General features: G+C 47.7%; 1 pseudogene across 1 annotated transcript; it reads left to right on the forward strand.

The window, feature by feature from the left end:
* Positions 1-10973: 10973 nt before the first annotated feature.
* Positions 10974-18455, forward strand: LOC101736329 (uncharacterized; annotated as a pseudogene). The gene is made up of 2 exons (XR_005245916.2): positions 10974-11087; positions 12706-18455. The product of XR_005245916.2 is annotated as an uncharacterized LOC101736329 (transcript).
* Positions 18456-19664: the final 1209 nt, after the last annotated feature.

The following is a 19664-nucleotide window of genomic DNA, read 5'->3' on the forward strand; positions in this document are numbered from 1 at the left end:
GTATTTCCGCGCGTTCTAAACAGACCTTCTACATGTCCACGGCTCGAACGAAATATGCTTCTAACTCTTTTGTCCGTAGATCTTGTAGGTTGTATGATGCTAAGTTCTCTAATGCTGATATCTTTTACTTGTCACTTGTAGCATATAGAAAAGCTGTTTTGGAGTGTTTAAAGGGTGATTTGGCCCGTTAAGTGTTGTAGTTTTATAGTGTGAGTTAATGTATAAAATGATATGTGCGTATTGTGTTGCTTTTGTTTTTTTGTAATTTGAATTTCTAAATTTCTCTTCTTGTTCACTGTCTACTTATATGTGATTTTGATTGTGGAAACATATTTGGTTATTGTTTTAGCTAATTTTTTTTTAAATATTGTATGTTTTGTATTGTACTGTTTGTTTCCCAAATAAATAAATAAATAAATAAATAAATAAATAAATAAAACATAGCGTATTCCTTATTTATCAAAATCAGTGATATTAATAATCTTTCTTTTGTAAAGTGAATTATAATTAAAATATGCACTAATTTAGTAGATAAGCTCAGACTTGATGTTTAAATGGTCACCAAATTTCATAGGTACCACAAGGCCGCTACCACATTGAGGCAAGAGCTGAAGTCAACATTAATTGTGTCGCGACAGAAATAGGCAGTACGATGGTCTAGTCTGGTACCTATAAGTGCTCACAATACTCCCTAATAGTTGTATAAAACACTGTAAAAAATGACAATAAAATATGTCACTTAATAATTAAAAACCTTCGAAATAAAATCAATTGAGAAACACTCTGACCTAAACTCAATTTTAAATGTTTAAATACCTTTTATCTAGCAGTACATACGAGTGTAACAGTTGTACTGATGCATCTACTGATCTGCTAAAACATCAAAACTATAGGTGCATCTAAGTTTTTGTACTTATAAATTGTCCTTTTCGGTAGACCCAATCTTAATCCGATAGCATAATCAGATTACCACAGTACAAATGAAAACAAATCAGTAGGAATTGGATTAAATCTGATTTTTTTGACGTATATGAGCAGATTATCATCGCACGAACGAAATATTCCATTAGGAAGTATCTATAGAGACATCTAAACAATGTAAAACAATCTAACTAGGCGATACTGACTTATAGGTGAGCTGAAAATAAAACGTACGATGCTAAAATTGTCTCCCCTAATGATCATGGTTGGCAGTATATTTTTGTTTTAGCGCGATTTATGATAGCGCGCCGTGCGGCCTCATCCCTCGCCTTTCAAGTCACCCCATCGCCCTACACAGGGGTGAGGACGCCTCCTTCCTTCTTTGGCCATGGGCTCGCCAGCACCTGATCGGTGCCGATAGGGATGAGCTCTTCCTTTCTCGTTCCGCCACCTCTTTCTACGAGATCGTGCTCCGCAATTCGTTGCTATCAAGCATCGTACCCACGACTGCTTGCAGTCACAAGTCTGGTTCTTTTTGCGCGACGAGGACATGACTCTACACAGCCCGTAGGATAAGTTCGCCAACCGGCGAGACTACGATTTCAGCACAAACCGCCGAGATTGGATCCTTGGCGCTTGAACTGCAATCTGGTCGGGGCACAGCTCCCCCGTCACGAAGATTGCATCGCTACCCGTAATCGGCAGCGAGCGTCCTGTCGTCGCACGCCATGTTGAAGGAGACGATGCGGTATCCTTAGGTTACCCTGACTGCAAAATCCCGCATTCGAGGTCGCGCAGCGCACTAGCGGGCCAGGTGCAGTCGTATATACCCCCTGCAATGCCATACCCTAATAATCTGTTAAAGTACTACAAAATTCTGGTACAATACCTACGCATAATATACTACTGCAATGGTAAATCGATGCGTTAATTAACACGTGAATTAACCTTAACATTAAACTTGACGATTAACATTTGCACAGGCGATTGCATGCAGAGGAGTTGCGAATGTTGCGATAGATGTGTGGAGTAACGAGAATGGATAGAAAACGGAATGAATATGTTAGAGGAAGTCTGAAAGTGGCACCTGCGACAGAGAAGCTGAGAAGTTTGCGCATTTGGGATGGTATGGACATGTAATGAGACGGAATGAAAATCAGGTTAGTTAGAGAGTGTTAACTATGAATGTGGAAGGATATAGAGGAAGAGGATATAGACCTAAGAAGAAATGGGTAAGAGGGGAAAGAGCGAAGAAATGGTGTATGATAGAAGAAGAAGGAGAAAACTGGTTGCGACCCCAGGTGGCAGGTGGCAGGGAGAAGGGCAGGAGAATAATGATTAACACAAAATTGAAAATCTTCATAAAATCATTTTACGCATTAACGGAAATCGATAAAGCAAAATTTATTGTAAAATAATATAATATATTTTTATAAGAAGGCGGTAGATATCAACGTAGCCAAGTGCGAATCAATGACGAAAAATAACAATTGCTATTATCATTATACACATAGATATATTAAGAAAACAAAGCACAGTGAACTAAAAAAAAAGAAACTGTGGAAAAACGTTGTGGACGTATCTTTAGAACTTAGTATAGACTGTGATTGCTCTGTTCAGTCCATTAAAGCTGGAAACGAATGCTTTGCGTATATTTGAGTTTTAGGCATTTTACCGTCGATCCGTTGTCATGACCCGAAAACAAAATAGAGGTCTCTACGCAGACACTGGGGAAAGGTTCGCCGCAAACACACTTTGATAGTACGAGAGTCTTGTAAAACGTTTGCTCACCTCTCTGGGGCCTTATTTCAGTAGCACGGATTTCCGCACACCGACTCCTACTCGCTGACCGCGGAACAGGCATCATGAGTAGACCGTTGCCTTTATCGCTACGATGTATTTTCCAGAAAAGATGGTATCATAAAAGAGTGGATTGTCTTCCAAGAGGCATCATTTTCGGCTATGGAACGTACAATATTTGGCATATGTAAGAGACAAATCAGGCCTCACTACTGTGACGGTTTCAATGTTCTTTGGCCCATTCCAGGCGCATACCGCTAGCATAATGGCTTATCTTTATTTCGAAACCTGTGCTACCATAAATTCCGCCGTCGGATCTCTTGTGGTGAACCCATGTTCTGCTGATTCCATTCATGTCCAAGATGTGTGATTTCTCCTGATTATACTGCGGTATTACTGTAGGTAGCGGCTTGGCTCTGCCCCTAGCATTGCTGAAGTCCATGGGCGACGGTAACCACTCACCATCAGGTGGGTCGTATGCTCGTTTGCCTACAAGGGCAATAAAAAACATAGTACATTGTGTACCAAGGGAGAAAAGTAAAAAAAAATAACTGATTTTTTAATTTTTAAATAAACTACTACTAATTGAGTAAGAACTGTCTGATGAACTCATCTTTTTTAATACTTCACTATTAAATTTTATTGCCTTTTGTTTATTTCACTTTTACACTAAACACAATATTGCAAATTACCCGAGCACAACAATGGCGGAGAATTTTAGGTGCGTGAGAGCAGACGTAGACACTAACGCGCATGCGCACTTGTCAGAACCCAGGGAGGAAAAGTTACACTTTCTTCCCTGTACAGCGGTAGGAAAAGTTAGACTTTCTTCCCTGTACAGCGGGGGGAAAACCTAACTTTCGGCGTAGGTAGGAGAAAAAAAGGTTATTTAAGCTACCCCCCTCTTTCCTTAGGTACCTATTCTTTGGTAGCCTAGACTATTACACTAGACTATATACACAGCCGGATCATCGGCGAAGAGGACTAACTAGGGGCTTTGCGTGACTCCGGCCGATATTATTCCCTCTTCTCGATACCGAAACGAATGGTTCGACAAGAAGTCTCGTATGATGAGCACGACACTGTTTGGCATATCTAGCTATGTGGTACAGTTTGTAAATAATTCCGTTATGGCATAATACTTTGTCGAACGCCTTCGGGTCGGTTTCAAATTTGGGGCCAAAAGCAAGTTATTTGATTTAATTCTCATAACCTTAATGTTAACGTAATTACCTATATAAGTACAGTAAATTCGCTGCCATGATAACAGGCACGTGGTCCTATTTATAGGTATATATGTACCTGTCATAATTATCCTGCCCTTCTCCCAGATACCTGGGGTCGGCGCAACATGTTTTCTCCTTCCATACTCTTCAATCATGTACCATTTCTTCGCTCACTCCCCTCTTACCCATATCGTCTTTCACGCAATCCATCAATTTCTTCTTAGGTCTACCTCTTCTTCTATATCCTTCCACATTCATAGTTAGCATTCTCTTACCAACCTCATTTTCATTTAGTCTCATCACATGTCCATACCATCCCAAACACGCACTTCTCAGCTTCTTTGTCACAGGTAGCACTTTCAGACTTCCTCTAACATATTCATTCTGTATTAAATCCATTCTCGTTACTCCACACATCCATCGCAACATTCGCATATCTGCTGCATGCAAGTACGATCCAGTTCACCTTCGCTTTGGATAACAGACCCTAGGTATCGGAAGTCTTGGCCTACTGGCAAAGGTGCTCCGTCGAGAGCAATGGGTGTAAAATTGGAGAGGCCGCCAAAATCACAGAACAGATATTCGGTTTTCGATCTGCTGATATTTAGGCCAACACACTCCAACTAGCATCGCCATTTCTCCAGTATGTTTTGGACCTCGAGCCCGTTTTCTCCGACGAGCACTATGTCATTTGCAAACAGCATACACCAATGGGGATTTCCTGTATCTCCAATGTCAAGGCATCTATCACCAGCAGGAAAATATAGGGATTTAGCGCAGACCCTTGGTGTAAACCCACTACCACCAATTTTATTTAATCAGTATATAATACAATAATAAAAGAAAACTAACTGGACATTAGAACTTTATCAAAAACAAAAGAAGTACGATTTCTAAGCTTTTAAAAAAAGAGCCTATTTAAATTGTCAACTGTGTTGGCGTTATCAAATGCGAAAAATGAAAAATATAAATGAATATTATATAATATTATCAATAAATGACTGATTGACTTGATTGTGATGAAGCATTTTTTATTCTGAACATGCTTAAATCCAAAAAAAATGGAAAATTATAGAAAGCTTAAATTCATGAAATCGTTACTTTTTTTCCGCAAAATTGAAAACGACCTTTTTATGATTGAATGTTTACTGGTGGCCCGAAGGCCTTTCCAGTTTCACCAGGACAGGTGGGCGAGCAAAGGCTCAGCCAAGAGGGGCGGGATTTGCTAACAACTGCCCGAGCGCCTCCGAAGGAGACCTAACAACTCAAGAGCAATTGTTTCGCGAATGAATCTACTACCGGATCGGAATCGAAACCCGCTGAGAAGATCCGGCGAGAAACTCAGCGGGCTGATGCATGGGTTAGGTTGCACGTCGACCTCTTTGTCGAGTTCGACGAGTACGGTTACCAGGGTCCCTAAGCCTGCTCCTAGTATTAGAGCTGAAGGCATCTAATGCAAAGGTTATTGGATCTGATGGATCCGTAAGGACGTGTCTAGGGCGTCGACGGTGACTGGCTCCTGCATGATCAGGATTCGGGGAGTAGTCAGCGGCGGTAACGATAAGGCGATTATCATGACGCATAGCCTTATCGAAGTATCGTTCCGACGCTGACTTCATGTATTTCCGAATTGATTCGAGGTCCAGGTCGTCGTGTAGGTCAACGTTCCTCACGAACCACGGAGCCCCGACAGCTAACCTGCAAAAGCGGGATTGTAGGGATTGGAGGGTGTCTATGTGTGTGCGGGCCGCGTGAGCGAACACCACACTCGCGTAAGTCATGACGGGCCTTATGCAAGTTTTGTAAAGTGTCACCTTGTTCCGAAGGGACATTTTACTCCGCTTACAGATCATGGGGTAGAGTCTACCGAGAATAAACGCGGCACGGTCACGGCCTGATTTTATATGCGGGCGGAATGTCATCGATGCATCCAGGGTAACGCCCAGGTACTTGACCTTCCTAGCCCAGGGTATGGGTTGTCCAAAGAGAGTAATCGGGGGTGTGAGATTCCTCCTCATAATCCGGGAGGAAATCCGTGTGGAGCTTCCCCTCTGAAATAGCGCCGCAGTACTTTTCGCTGGGTTGATGTCTATGCGCCATTTTCGGAACCACTGTCCTAGGGCTAGGGCTGCGCTCTGAAGCTTCTTCGCGATTAGGGACTTATTTCTACTAGAATAGTAAACAGTCGTGTCGTCGGCGAATAAAGCTAAATGGGTCGGCGGCGACCGGGGAATATCGTTGACGAATAAGCTAAATAGGAGGGGTGAGAGGACAGAGCCTTGCGGGACTCCAGCTGTGAGAGGTCGTGGGGAGGAGCGGGTTCCCTCGACTCGATATCGAAAAGAGCGGTTCGACAAGAAGTCCCGTATGATGAGCACGAGACTATCCGGCACGCCCATGTTGAATAGTTTGAAAATCAAACCATTGTGCCAGACTTTGTCGAACGCTTTTGCGACGTCGAAGAAGAGAGCTCCCGTGTATAACGATTTTGGTCGATTAAGCCCCACAAGAATATGCTCCGTGAGGCAGTGCACCTGTTGAACGCATGAGTGATTTGTACGGAATCCGAATTGTTCATCGATGAGAATGCCCTTGGATAAGACGAAGTCTCTGAGGCGTTTGTAGAGCAGACGCTCATACAGTTTGCCTAGAGACATGAGGAGGCTAATCGGGCGGTAGCTCGTCGGATGATTTTTTGGTTTACCGGGTTTATGTATGCCGATAACGTCCGCTTCTTTCCACACCGCGGGAAAGATACAGTTCGCCATAGCGGCATTGAAAATAGATGCCAACATCACGATGAGTTGGACGGGTAGAAGTTTAATAACGCGGTTAGATATACCGTCGGAACCGGGAACCTTCCGAGGACGTAGGTCTTTGATCAAGTCTTTGACTTCCATCGGGGTGACGGGTGGTAGCGCATCCGAGGGTGGCAAGGAGGCTCTGCGTTCTACCTCACTGTCTACTAATTCTACATGAACAGGGTCCACGGATTGAGTGCTGGGCGTGCACTGGGTTTGCAATGTATCGGCCAGCAGCTCTGCTTTTTCATCATCATCGAACGCCGCGAGTCGGCCTGAGGAGCCTACGAGGGGGGGCATAGTTACTACCGTATCCGATTTGAGAGTACGAGCTAAGCGGTAGTAAGACCTTTGGGAGGGCGCGAGTCCTTCCAAGAAATCAGACCATCTAGCATCTCGGACTTCGGCGATGCGAGACTTTACGTCGCGTTGTAGGGCACGCATTCGAATACGATTATCCATGGTAGGATACCTATCGTAGGCGCGGATCGAGGCGTTCTTCGCACTAAGGAGTTCCCTAATATCATCGGGCAATTTGAAGCGGTGAAGGAAGTCCTCCGCTACAACTTGCTTCGATGACCTATCTAATGTCGAGGTGATGTGTGACGTTAAGATGTCTATGGCTTCAGCGGTATCCTGAGGAGACAGGGTAGAGTCCGGGCTAAACGGGAGCGATGGTGGATCAGATTCAGCCAGGCTGATGCCCAGCGTGTGCCAATCCACCACAGTCCTCGTGACGGGAACGGAATCGGGAGCGCGACCGAGCTTCATAACGACGGGACGGTGGTCTGAATCTAACTCTGAAAATACTTCGATCGAGTGTAAGCGCAGAGTTACGTTTTTTAATAACGCTATGTCAAGTATATCCGGGCGACGCGCGATATTTAGCGAGTAGTGAGTCGGGGTTAGCGGAGCGACGATATCGAAGGCGAGATCATCGACTAACGCGTCAAGCCGCCTGCCATTCGGGCTTGTGGTGTGTGAGTTCCACCTGACGTGTTTACAATTTAGGTCGCCCGCCAGAATGACAGAGCTTCCCATGCCGAGCAGCGCCTCGATATCACTGCTTAGAACGATCTTATCCGGTGGAAGATAAACGGACGCGATAACGATCGGCGCGTGTCCAGTCAGTGAGATTCGGCATACTGATGCTTCGATGTTAGAAAGCGCGGGGGGGTCGAGTGGGACGCAGTGCAAGGCTCGTCTATAGTAAATGACGGTACCACCACCACGTGCAGTGAGCCTGTCGTTCCTAACCATGTTATAGTTCGCGATTTTAGGGTCGCGGCGCGCGGGCTTAAGCAGGGTCTCCTGCACCAAAAAGATGTCAATTTGATGGTCACGCAAAAAATCACAAACCTGATCACGTTGATTTGCGAGACCGTAAGCGTTAAAAAATCCTATCGTTACGGATAGGGGCTTTATTCTACTTATGTACGCCATTGATTACCGGCGGAGTGAGGGGAGGACGTACGTATTTAACGACGCGTATACGTCAGCGTCTTCTTGTACAACGGCGATGAAGTGTTGTGCAGTGGAGGCGGCGCGAATGGCGTCACCCAAAGCATTAACACGCTCAAAGTTGATCGACTGAAAAAAGTCGATCGCTAGAGCGAGATTGTCGGACGCGGTCGGAGTGCTGGTCGCGGGGGAGGTCCGAATCACGGGGGAGGGACGTATCGCGGGGGCGGGACGAATCGCGGGGGAGGGAGCTACAGCCGTGTTCGTGTACGGCAACGGTTTAGCCCAGGCCGAGCCGCTGGGCACCGGCGCCGGCACGAAGGCAGGCTTAGCCTTCGGCACAGAGGGTGCCGTGGCTTTGATGTCAGGGCCGGAAGCTCGGAGGCGGTTTTGGCGCGCGACGCGGCGATTTATTTTAGGGGCTCGGGGGCATCCACGATATTATTCCACATAATTCGCGGGGTGACCCTGTGTTCGGCACAGGACGCAGCTAGGTGGTTCCGTTGCGGTTTTTTGGTCGCGAGTGCAAAGAGTCGTGGCGTGATCGTCCAAACACTTGACGCATCGAGGGCGCGCGTGACAATTGCGGGAAGAATGCCCGTACAACTGACAATTGTGGCACTGGCTCGGAGTGCCTTTTTTATGAGGGGTTTCCACGGTGATTCCGGAAAGCCTACAGACCGTTCGGACGTTAAAGATTTGCTTACCCTCGGGGGTAGACTGGAGGGTGACGAGAACCATATTGTATGGCTCCCTCCCGCGTCCTGTGTGCATGCGGTGCACGGAGTTTACGGGTAGGCCTTGTTCCAGTAGGTCGGCCTTTACGAGCTCGGCATCTAACTCCTTGGGGATGCCACGTATGACTGCACGGAGCTCACGCTCCTCCTGGAGCGTATACGTATGATAACTTATACGCTCCTTTCGGAGGTAGCTTGAGAGGGCCCTATGGTCGTCGGGTGTTGCTACTTTTATCTGTATCCCGTTCGCGAGGTTACGGGCACTGACAAAACTTATGTTCCTGGCCTTAAGGGCCAGGGAGACACGGTCCCAAGCAGCCTTCTCTTGAAGAATCAACCGAGGAGGGGCCTGATTTCTCGTTTGTGCCACCGGACGCGGCGACGGCGTGGCACAAGGACAGGGAGCGACGGGGGTCGGAGGGCGGGGGAGCGACGCGTTCGCGGCTTTGCTTATTTTAGCGGCCGCGGAAGCTCGGGACTCTGCGGCGCGCTTCTTACCCTTTTGCACGAGGGTGAATCCATCTGTCAATGAGGCGGGAACGAGGTCAACCTCCATATCCGAGTCAGAGTCGGAGGACGAGGAGGAAGGCGCGGGAGCGGCGGACGCGACGGAGGCCGCAGACGATCGCTGAGGTAGAACAGGAGCTGCCGCGGTAGACGCGGGGGTTTTTCGCGAGAGTATAGGGGACACCGGTGTGCTGGGCGCGACGGAGGCTGCGGTGTACGGCGCGGGAGTTTTGCGCGCGCTTGCAGGGGACGCGGGAACGGCAGGCGTGGCGGAAACGGCGGGCGCGGCGGGCACGGCAGAACAGTTCACGGCGCGTTTAGCTTTGTAAGCTAAAAATTCTGATTCGAGGGCCGGGTATTTCTCGCTTAAGAATTCCGCGAGCAGTGTGTTGGTTGGAGAGAACTCCATTTCTTCTGACTGCCCAGGGGGGGCTGCCCCGGGACTTAACCACGCGCTCGCCTTGCGGCGAGGCCCCTGCGTCGGTAACACTAAATTGGCCGAAGCGATTCTAGGAATTTTAGAAATTTTAGTGAATAGAATAAATAGAATATAATTAGAGTGAATAGAACCACTGCACAGTTCCCGGGCGGCAATGCCTTGCAATTAGGCGCAGGTACAAATTCCGAGAAACACTTGGGCCACAGATGTGCCACGAACAATGATCTATTATCACCGGTAGTCACTTCCGACAAAACACTTGGACGCCAGATGTGCCACGAACCGAGGTCGGGCGATCGAACGAACAATGAGCACGTCCACGCGCGTCGGTTGCTCAAATCGGAATGAAAAAAAAAAAAAAACGACCTCTTCGCCATATCGAAGAAGAAGTTTGGGAACGGATTTAGGTCTACTTATTCCTACTTAGATGCTCAGTGAGGCGATGCAGTTGTTGGATGCACGAGTGTTTGTCGCGGAATCCAAACTGTTCCTTAATTAGGATGCCTTTAGAGGTAATAAATTCCCTGAGACGTTTACGAATCGGTCGTCTGTACATTTTGCCTATCGCTGGGAGGAGGCTAATCGGGCGATGCTACTGTACATACTTTGAAATATGTAAATCCTCAAACACCAACGAGAAACACACCAGTGACTAAACATTAACATTATACGACCTACATAAATATATCAGTATATTGTTTTGTAAAAGGACATTTTATTTATTTATTAAAAAGTATAAAATCGTCGCGCCGATTTCAAATATCTGATGTGTATATTATAATCTGATCCAATCTGATCGGTATATAATGTTATAAAAAAATATCCTAAAATTATTGAGGTGCAATTCAGGGAATTTTTTTCAGGACGTACCCTTCCAAATGCATTTTGGAAGTATGTTCTCTTGCTCCTAGTTTTATTGCGTGAGTTGTGAAGTTTTTATTGACTCACGTACGAAAATTTTATTAACACTGCATTGAAGTATGGCCTTTGTCATAATTACGACTTATCGTCATATTTTAATTTCTCAGAAATTGCTTCTCAATCAGTGTTTTGTTTTAATCAAACCGATTATCAGTAGTGAATAAATTTAAATCAGTAGGAACGTATAAATAATGTGCAATCAATTATTAAGCTATCAGTTTCTGTGCAACATCGCAAACTTTACTACTAGTGGATAGTGCTAATTAAATGAAAGGTGAGTTTTAAGTGTGAATTCTTAAACACTACTGGAGTGATTTAAAGTGATTAAAAATAAATAAAAAATGCTTTAAACAAAAAAAAAAATTACCAACAAAACCGGAAATGATATGTGTTAATAGCAGAGGAGCCCACGATGCTAAATGGGGATTTTCTCGAGCCGCATAGAGACCTATTGGGTTGCAAAGTTAGTTAATAAAAAAAGGGTGCGTGTATGTGTACTTATGTACGCGCGTGAGAAGTTATACTTTATTTATATATATATATATATATTTTTTTTTTGAAATATTAAATAATTAATAATAAATATTTAACTTTAATAATATTTAGTATGAATTATATTAAATAATAATTTTGTCATTTATATTACTAAAAAATGAATGCTAATAACCCTTTTTTTTACGAGTGTACATGCGCAAAAGTTCACCTGCAACTATATTCAGACTCGCCAAGTTACGTCGGTCGTATTGTAATGAACGATTTAGTGGGCAACGTCATTCTGTTAATTTTGTGTGTCGGTGTGCGCGCATCGTAAAATTTCACTCTCATCAATTTTTCATAACGCGCCTAAAGAAGTATAACTTCAAAAATGTTATACAAATGTAATCTATATCTTTACATCGGTGGGATGAGCGGGTATAGATTTTCAACAATGTAAAAAAAAAATGTTGCATAAACATACTCAAGCGCGTCAGATATTGAAAGTATCCATGTCCTATGTATGTATTTTTAATAATGTACGTATGTTAGTCTGATCGTTTGCTTGATGGGGTGGTGGTACGTAAAGGCCACTCCGCAACCGTACCGCGTTTGTTCTCGGCGACTCTACCCTACGATCTGTAAGCGGAGTAAAATGTCCCTTCGGAACAAGGTGACACTTTACAAAAATTGCATAAGGCCCGTCATGACTTACGCGAGTGCGGTGTTCGCTCACACGGCCTGCACACTCACGTCAATAATTATTAATAATTATCCGTCGGAGCTCAGTGGTTCGTCAACTTACACAACGGCCTAGGCCTCGTTTTTTTTTAAATTGCCGACGAGCATACAGCCCTCTGACGGCGAGTGATTACCATCGTCCATGGACGTCAGCAATGCCAGGGGCAGAGCCAAGCCGCTGCCTACCGTTTAACGGTAGAAAGGTAAAAGGTATCGATCCGAAAACATATGAAATCAGCGTCGGATTGTTACTTCGATAAGAAAATGCGTCATGATAATCGCCTTATTAATGCCGCCGCTGACAATCGTCAAATCCTTATCACGCAGGAGCCAGTCACCGTTAACGCCCTAGACACGTCCTTACAGATTTAATAACTCTTGCATTAGACGCCTTCAGTGCTAACACTAAGAGCAGGCTTAGGGAGCCCGGTATTTTTTACTAATCTGATCCTTTACTTACTTTACGGAGAGCCAATGTATATGGGGCTCATATTTGCTGGAGGTACTTAGCCGGATACAAGGTATCCCCCCCTGTATAATAATCATAATATTATTATTACCTAAGTATAAAATTTAAAAAATATTACGTAAGGAAAAAAGGATTATGATAAAACTAAGCTAATAATATCAACGGTTGAAGGTTTGCAAACATTAATTATGGGTTTTTTTGTTTTCAGGTACATTGCTCACATTGCTCTGTGCAATATTCTTTGCACAGGGGCGTGAGTTTTTAGGTAGCGATGGCAGATTAGTATGCAACTGCGATCCCGAAGAAGCAAACAACATTTGCAGTGCATTAGGCTCTGCAAATCTGCACGTAGCGCACGAACGTTGTGACAAATTCTACAAATGCGCCAATAGAAAGCCTGTTCCATTTTGTTGTTCTGAAGGACTCTTCTACAATCCGGTCATCGAAGTGTGCGATTGGCCTCACAACGTTGATTGTGGAAATAGAATAACAAATCAAGTCCACAATCGCACCGAATGTAACGACAATGAAGGCGATTGGGAAGGTGAAGACAACGGCAATGAAAATGAAAACACTTGCGACTGGGCCCCTAGTGATGCGCCATCACTTTGTGCCCTCCCAGCTAATAATGGTGGTCTCGTTCCGCACGAAAATTGCAATCAATTTTATCAGTGTGCGCACGGAAGGCCAGTGGCACAAACTTGTGCCGGCAATCTTCTATTCGATACTTGCGCTAGGCGTTGTGATTACCCTCACAATGTAAAGTGCGGAAACCGGGCTATCCCTGAAAAGGATGAAAACCCTGGTAACAATGAGAGTAAGGAAAGCGATGACAATGAGCAGACTTGTAATTGCGATCCAGCGGAGGCACCAGAGATTTGTGCGCGACCTGGGTCTGATAGTATTCTCATAGCTCATGAAATTTGCCATAAATATTACATTTGTCTTCACGGTCGTCCAAGGACTATGGTTTGTAATAACAATCTTTTATTTAACCCTTATACAAACCAATGTGATTGGCCGCATAATGTTGAATGTGGTGACAGACTACTTTGTAATTGCGAAGATGGAAATAACGATAAAGAATGTGATGAAACTAAAAGTGAGGAAAGTAGCCCTGGCGATGATGGATCTGGCGGTGGCGGAGGTGGAGGTGGTGGTGGCGGCGGAAGTGAAGGTGGAGAAGGTGGCGGCGGTGGAGGCGGTGGTGGTGGTGGCGGCGGCGGTGGAGGAGGCGGAGGTGGAGGTGGTGGTGGCGGAGATGGCTCTTGCAACTGCAACCCTGGTGAAGCTCCAAGTATTTGCGCTGCCGACGGCTCTGATGGTGTTTTAATCGCTCACGAATATTGCAATAAGTTCTATAAATGTGACCATGGACTACCAGTAGCATTGAAGTGCCCAGGAAATCTACTTTATGATCCGCATCTAGAAAGATGCGAATGGCCTGATACTGTCGATTGTGGAGACAGAATAATTCCCGATCCAGAAGACGGAGGCAATGGTGGCGATGAGGGATCTGGTGGTGGAGGAGGAGGCGGCGGCGGTGGCGGCGGCGGAGGCGGCGGTGGTGGCGGAAGTGAAGGTGGGGAAGGCGGTGGCGGTGGAGGCGGTGGTGGTGGTGGCGGCGGAGGCGGAGGTGGAGGTGGTGGTGGCGGAGGTGGCTCTTGCAACTGCAACCCTGGTGAAGCCCCAAGTATTTGCGCTGCCGACGGCTCTGATGGTGTTTTAATAGCTCACGAATATTGCAATAAGTTCTATAAATGTGACCATGGACTACCAGTAGCATTGAAGTGCCCAGGAAATCTACTTTATGATCCGCATCTAGAAAGATGCGAATGGCCTGATACTGTCGATTGTGGAGACAGAATAATTCCCGATCCAGAAGACGGAGGCAATGGTGGCGATGAGGGATCTGGTGGTGGAGGAGGAGGCGGTGGCGGTGGCGGCGGCGGTGGCGGCGGCGGTGGCGGCGGCGGTGGTGGCGGCGGTGGCGGTGGAGGCGGTGGTGGTGGTGGCGGCGGAGGCGGAGGTGGAGGTGGTGGTGGCGGAGGTGGCTCTTGCAACTGCAACCCTGGTGAAGCTCCAAGTATTTGCGCTGCCGACGGCTCTGATGGTGTTTTAATAGCTCACGAATATTGCAATAAGTTCTATAAATGTGACCATGGACTACCAGTAGCATTGAAGTGCCCAGGAAATCTACTTTATGACCCGCATCTAGAAAGATGTGAATGGCCTGATACTGTCGATTGTGGAGACAGAATAATTCCCGATCCAGAAGACGGAGGCAATGGTGGCGATGAGGGATCTGGTGGCGGCGGTGGAGGCGGCGGCGGTGGCGGCGGCGGTGGCGGCGGTGGTGGTGGCGGAAGTGAAGGTGGAGAAGGCGGCGGCGGTGGAGGCGGTGGTGGTGGTGGCGGCGGAGGTGGAGGTGGTGGCGGCGGAGGTGGAGGTGGTGGTGGCGGAGGTGGCTCTTGCAACTGCAACCCTGGTGAAGCTCCAAGTATTTGCGCTGCCGACGGCTCTGATGGTGTTTTAATCGCTCACGAATATTGCAATAAGTTCTATATATGTGACCATGGACTACCAGTAGCATTGAAGTGCCCAGGAAATCTACTTTATGATCCGCATCTAGAAAGATGCGAATGGCCTGATACTGTCGATTGTGGAGACAGAATAATTCCCGATCCAGAAGACGGAGGCAATGGTGGCGATGAGGGATCTGGTGGTGGAGGAGGAGGCGGTGGCGGTGGCGGCGGCGGTGGCGGCGGCGGTGGCGGCGGCGGTGGTGGCGGCGGTGGCGGCGGAAGTGAAGGTGGAGAAGGCGGCGGTGGTGGAGGCGGTGGTGGTGGTGGCGGCGGAGGTGGAGGTGGAGGTGGCGGAGGTGGCTCTTGCAACTGCAACCCTGGTGAAGCCCCAAGTATTTGCGCTGCCGACGGCTCTGATGGTGTTTTAATCGCTCACGAATATTGCAATAAGTTCTATAAATGTGACCATGGACTACCAGTAGCATTGAAGTGCCCAGGAAATCTACTTTATGATCCACATCTGGAAAGATGTGAATGGCCTGATACTGTCGATTGTGGAGACAGAATAATTCCCGATCCAGAAGACGGAGGCAATGGTGGCGATGAGGGATCTGGTGGCGGCGGTGGAGGCGGCGGCGGTGGCGGCGGCGGTGGCGGCGGTGGTGGTGGCGGAAGTGAAGGTGGAGAAGGCGGCGGCGGTGGAGGCGGTGGTGGTGGTGGCGGCGGAGGTGGAGGTGGTGGCGGCGGAGGTGGAGGTGGTGGTGGCGGAGGTGGCTCTTGCAACTGCAACCCTGGTGAAGCCCCAAGTATTTGCGCTGCCGACGGCTCTGATGGTGTTTTAATCGCTCACGAATATTGCAATAAGTTCTATAAATGTGACCATGGACTACCAGTAGCATTGAAGTGCCCAGGAAATCTACTTTATGATCCGCATCTAGAAAGATGCGAATGGCCTGATACTGTCGATTGTGGAGACAGAATAATTCCCGATCCAGAAGACGGAGGCAATGGTGGCGATGAGGGATCTGGTGGCGGCGGTGGAGGCGGCGGCGGTGGCGGCGGCGGTGGCGGCGGTGGTGGTGGCGGAAGTGAAGGTGGAGAAGGCGGCGGCGGTGGAGGCGGTGGTGGTGGTGGCGGCGGAGGTGGAGGTGGTGGCGGCGGAGGTGGAGGTGGTGGTGGCGGAGGTGGCTCTTGCAACTGCAACCCTGGTGAAGCTCCAAGTATTTGCGCTGCCGACGGCTCTGATGGTGTTTTAATCGCTCACGAATATTGCAATAAGTTCTATATATGTGACCATGGACTACCAGTAGCATTGAAGTGCCCAGGAAATCTACTTTATGATCCGCATCTAGAAAGATGCGAATGGCCTGATACTGTCGATTGTGGAGACAGAATAATTCCCGATCCAGAAGACGGAGGCAATGGTGGCGATGAGGGATCTGGTGGTGGAGGAGGAGGCGGTGGCGGTGGCGGCGGCGGTGGCGGCGGCGGTGGCGGCGGCGGTGGTGGCGGCGGTGGCGGCGGAAGTGAAGGTGGAGAAGGCGGCGGTGGTGGAGGCGGTGGTGGTGGTGGCGGCGGAGGTGGAGGTGGAGGTGGCGGAGGTGGCTCTTGCAACTGCAACCCTGGTGAAGCCCCAAGTATTTGCGCTGCCGACGGCTCTGATGGTGTTTTAATAGCTCACGAATATTGCAATAAGTTCTATAAATGTGACCATGGACTACCAGTAGCATTGAAGTGCCCAGGAAATCTACTTTATGATCCGCATCTAGAAAGATGCGAATGGCCTGATACTGTCGATTGTGGAGACAGAATAATTCCCGATCCAGAAGACGGAGGCAATGGTGGCGATGAGGGATCTGGTGGTGGAGGAGGAGGCGGCGGCGGTGGCGGCGGTGGTGGTGGCGGAGGCGGCGGTGGAGGTGGTAGTGGCGGTGGAGGTGAAGGTGGAGAAGGCGGTGGCGGTGGAGGCGGTGGTGGTGGTGGCGGCGGAGGCGGAGGTGGAGGTGGTGGTGGCGGAGGTGGCTCTTGCAACTGCAACCCTGGTGAAGCTCCAAGTATTTGCGCTGCCGACGGCTCTGATGGTGTTTTAATCGCTCACGAATATTGCAATAAGTTCTATAAATGTGACCATGGACTACCAGTAGCATTGAAGTGCCCAGGAAATCTACTTTATGACCCGCATCTAGAAAGATGCGAATGGCCTGATACTGTTGATTGCGGAGACAGAATAATACCTGATTGCAATGAAGAAGACGGCAGTGGAGGTGGAGGCAGTGGCGGTGGCGGCGGAGGTGGTGAAGGCTCTTGCAAATGCAACCCCAGTGAAGCCCCAAGTATTTGTGCTGCTGAAGGATCTGACAGTATTCTAATAGCACATGAACATTGCAATAAGTTCTATAAATGTTTCAATAAGCGACCGGTTCCATTAAATTGCCCTGAAGACCTTCTTTATGATCCACATTTAGAAAGATGCGAATGGCCTGGTACTGTTGAATGTGGAGATAGAATAATTCCTGATAAGAGTGATGATCTTAACTTTTGTATTACAATAGAACCGAATGATGTTAACAACAACACCAACACTAGCCCCAGTGAAGTAAAAGCTATTTGTGCAAGAGGTAATTCAGAAGGCACGTTCATTCCTCATGAAAATTGCAATCAATTCTATACGTGCTCCAATGCTATTCCCGTTACTTTGACTTGTCCGAGCACTCTACTCTATAACTTGCTTACCGAAAAATGTGATTGGCCACGCTACGTTGATTGTGGAGATAGAAAGCTCCAGGGAGACAACGGTAACGGAAACAACAAAGACGAAGATACAACAGCTGTGATCTGCTCGAAAAAAGAATCCGAAGGAGTTTTAGTGGCTCACGAAGACTGCGATAAATTTTACATGTGCTCATCTGGAAATCCCGTAACTCTTAAATGTCCTTCGAACTTATTCTTTAGCCCAATCACCCAAACTTGTGAATGGTCCAAGAATGTCGAATGTGGCACTAGAGTCGTTCCAGGTGAGGAAAACGTCAATACTGGTCCTTGTAACTGTGATCCGAAACAGGCATTATCTTTATGTGCTCAAGAAGGTTCGAACGGCAAACTTGTAGCCCATAATGTGTGTAGCCACTATCACATGTGCGTCAGCGGTAAAACATTATCACTCGCTTGTCCGTCTAATCTTTTCTATGATCCTCAAAAGGAACGATGCGATTTTCCTGCTAATGTCAGCTGCGAAGGCCGTGTTGCACCAGTGTTCCTACCCCCACTCAACAAACATTTGGAAGCACGACAAAACATCAGACACTACTTTTAAAGGACTCTATGAAAAACTTCTTGGAAAATTTTAATCGTTCATTTTAAATTAAAATTATGTTGCATCTCATTAGTCTATAAATATTAGATTGTTGGCAAGACTGTGAGATATTTAACGAAATTCTTTAAGCGATGAAGCTAGTACAATGTTAATATATAACATTAATAAGATATAAAATTAATAATTCGGTCCTGTTTCACTCCTTTATCGAAATTATTATAATATTATTAAGTATTTTAATAAAACATAAAAAAAATATTAATTTGTTTAATTTCAAATTCTTCTTCCAATTTTCAGTGCTCTGCTTGTAATGTCATTTCCTCTTTCATTCCAATCTTAGCTCCAAAATTAGGGCAAAATTTAAAAACCCATCCTAAATTGATTGATTTCTCAATCACAATAATTTTTTTTAACCTTTTTTTTTTTTTTTTTTTTTTCGGGTAGAGGGCCGAACCTCCTACGAGGTCCCCGCGCAAAAGGGGCGCGCGGGGTATGTGAGACTCAACGATCTGCATGGTGTTGTGAGCAGACCGCGGGCCCAAGGATTTTAGGACCCACCCACTAAACGACTCCCCTGCACTCTTACACCCGACGTCCGATCCCCTCCGAGGTCAGAACCCGGATGAGGTAGGGGGGCTACCGCGGTCAACACTACAACCAGACGGCGCGGCTCACCCCAAGGACGCCCAGCCGACGGAGCCTTCGAGGCGAATCGAAGGCTCTGAAACGTCGGCCGTCTCGGTACGGCAGCCCGTCGGGCCGCCCAGACGGTGCCGCTGGTGTCCCGGAATACCCCGCTGGACCAGAACCAGCCTGCCGGGTCGGGACGCGATACACCGTCGACCGGTCGCTCTAATCACTCCACGGCGGCGCGCTAGAGTGCTGGTAGCGCGCCGCGCGGCCTCACCCCCTCAGGTCGCCCCTTGACCTTCACCGGGGGGAGGCCGCCACCTACAGGGGCCGGGACGTACGGGCGTATTCCCGCCTCCGGCCCCCGGCTCGACGGCGACGGATCGGTGCGGAAAGGGAAGAGCTCTCCCTCTCTCGCTCCGCCGCCTCCTTCTGCGATATGGTGGACTCGCAGAAGTCGAGCATCGCCTTCCAGGACGCCTCGCTGCCGAGCATCGTAGCCACGACGCGCGGCAGCGAGAGGTCCTCTCCAATGACCGCGACGAGGGCGGCGCGTTGCTCGTCAAATCCAGAGCAACGCGCCAATGCGTGTTCCGCTGTGTCTTCCTCGTCGCGGTCAGCGCAGTGGTGGCACTGCGCCGTCGGTTCCCTTCCGGCTATTTTGAAAAGGTACCGGCCAAAACAACCATGGCCGGTCAA

The sequence above is a fragment of the Bombyx mori genome, chromosome 21 (assembly GCF_030269925.1).
Source record: "Bombyx mori chromosome 21, ASM3026992v2".
Classification (NCBI taxonomy): Eukaryota; Metazoa; Arthropoda; class Insecta; order Lepidoptera; family Bombycidae; genus Bombyx; species Bombyx mori.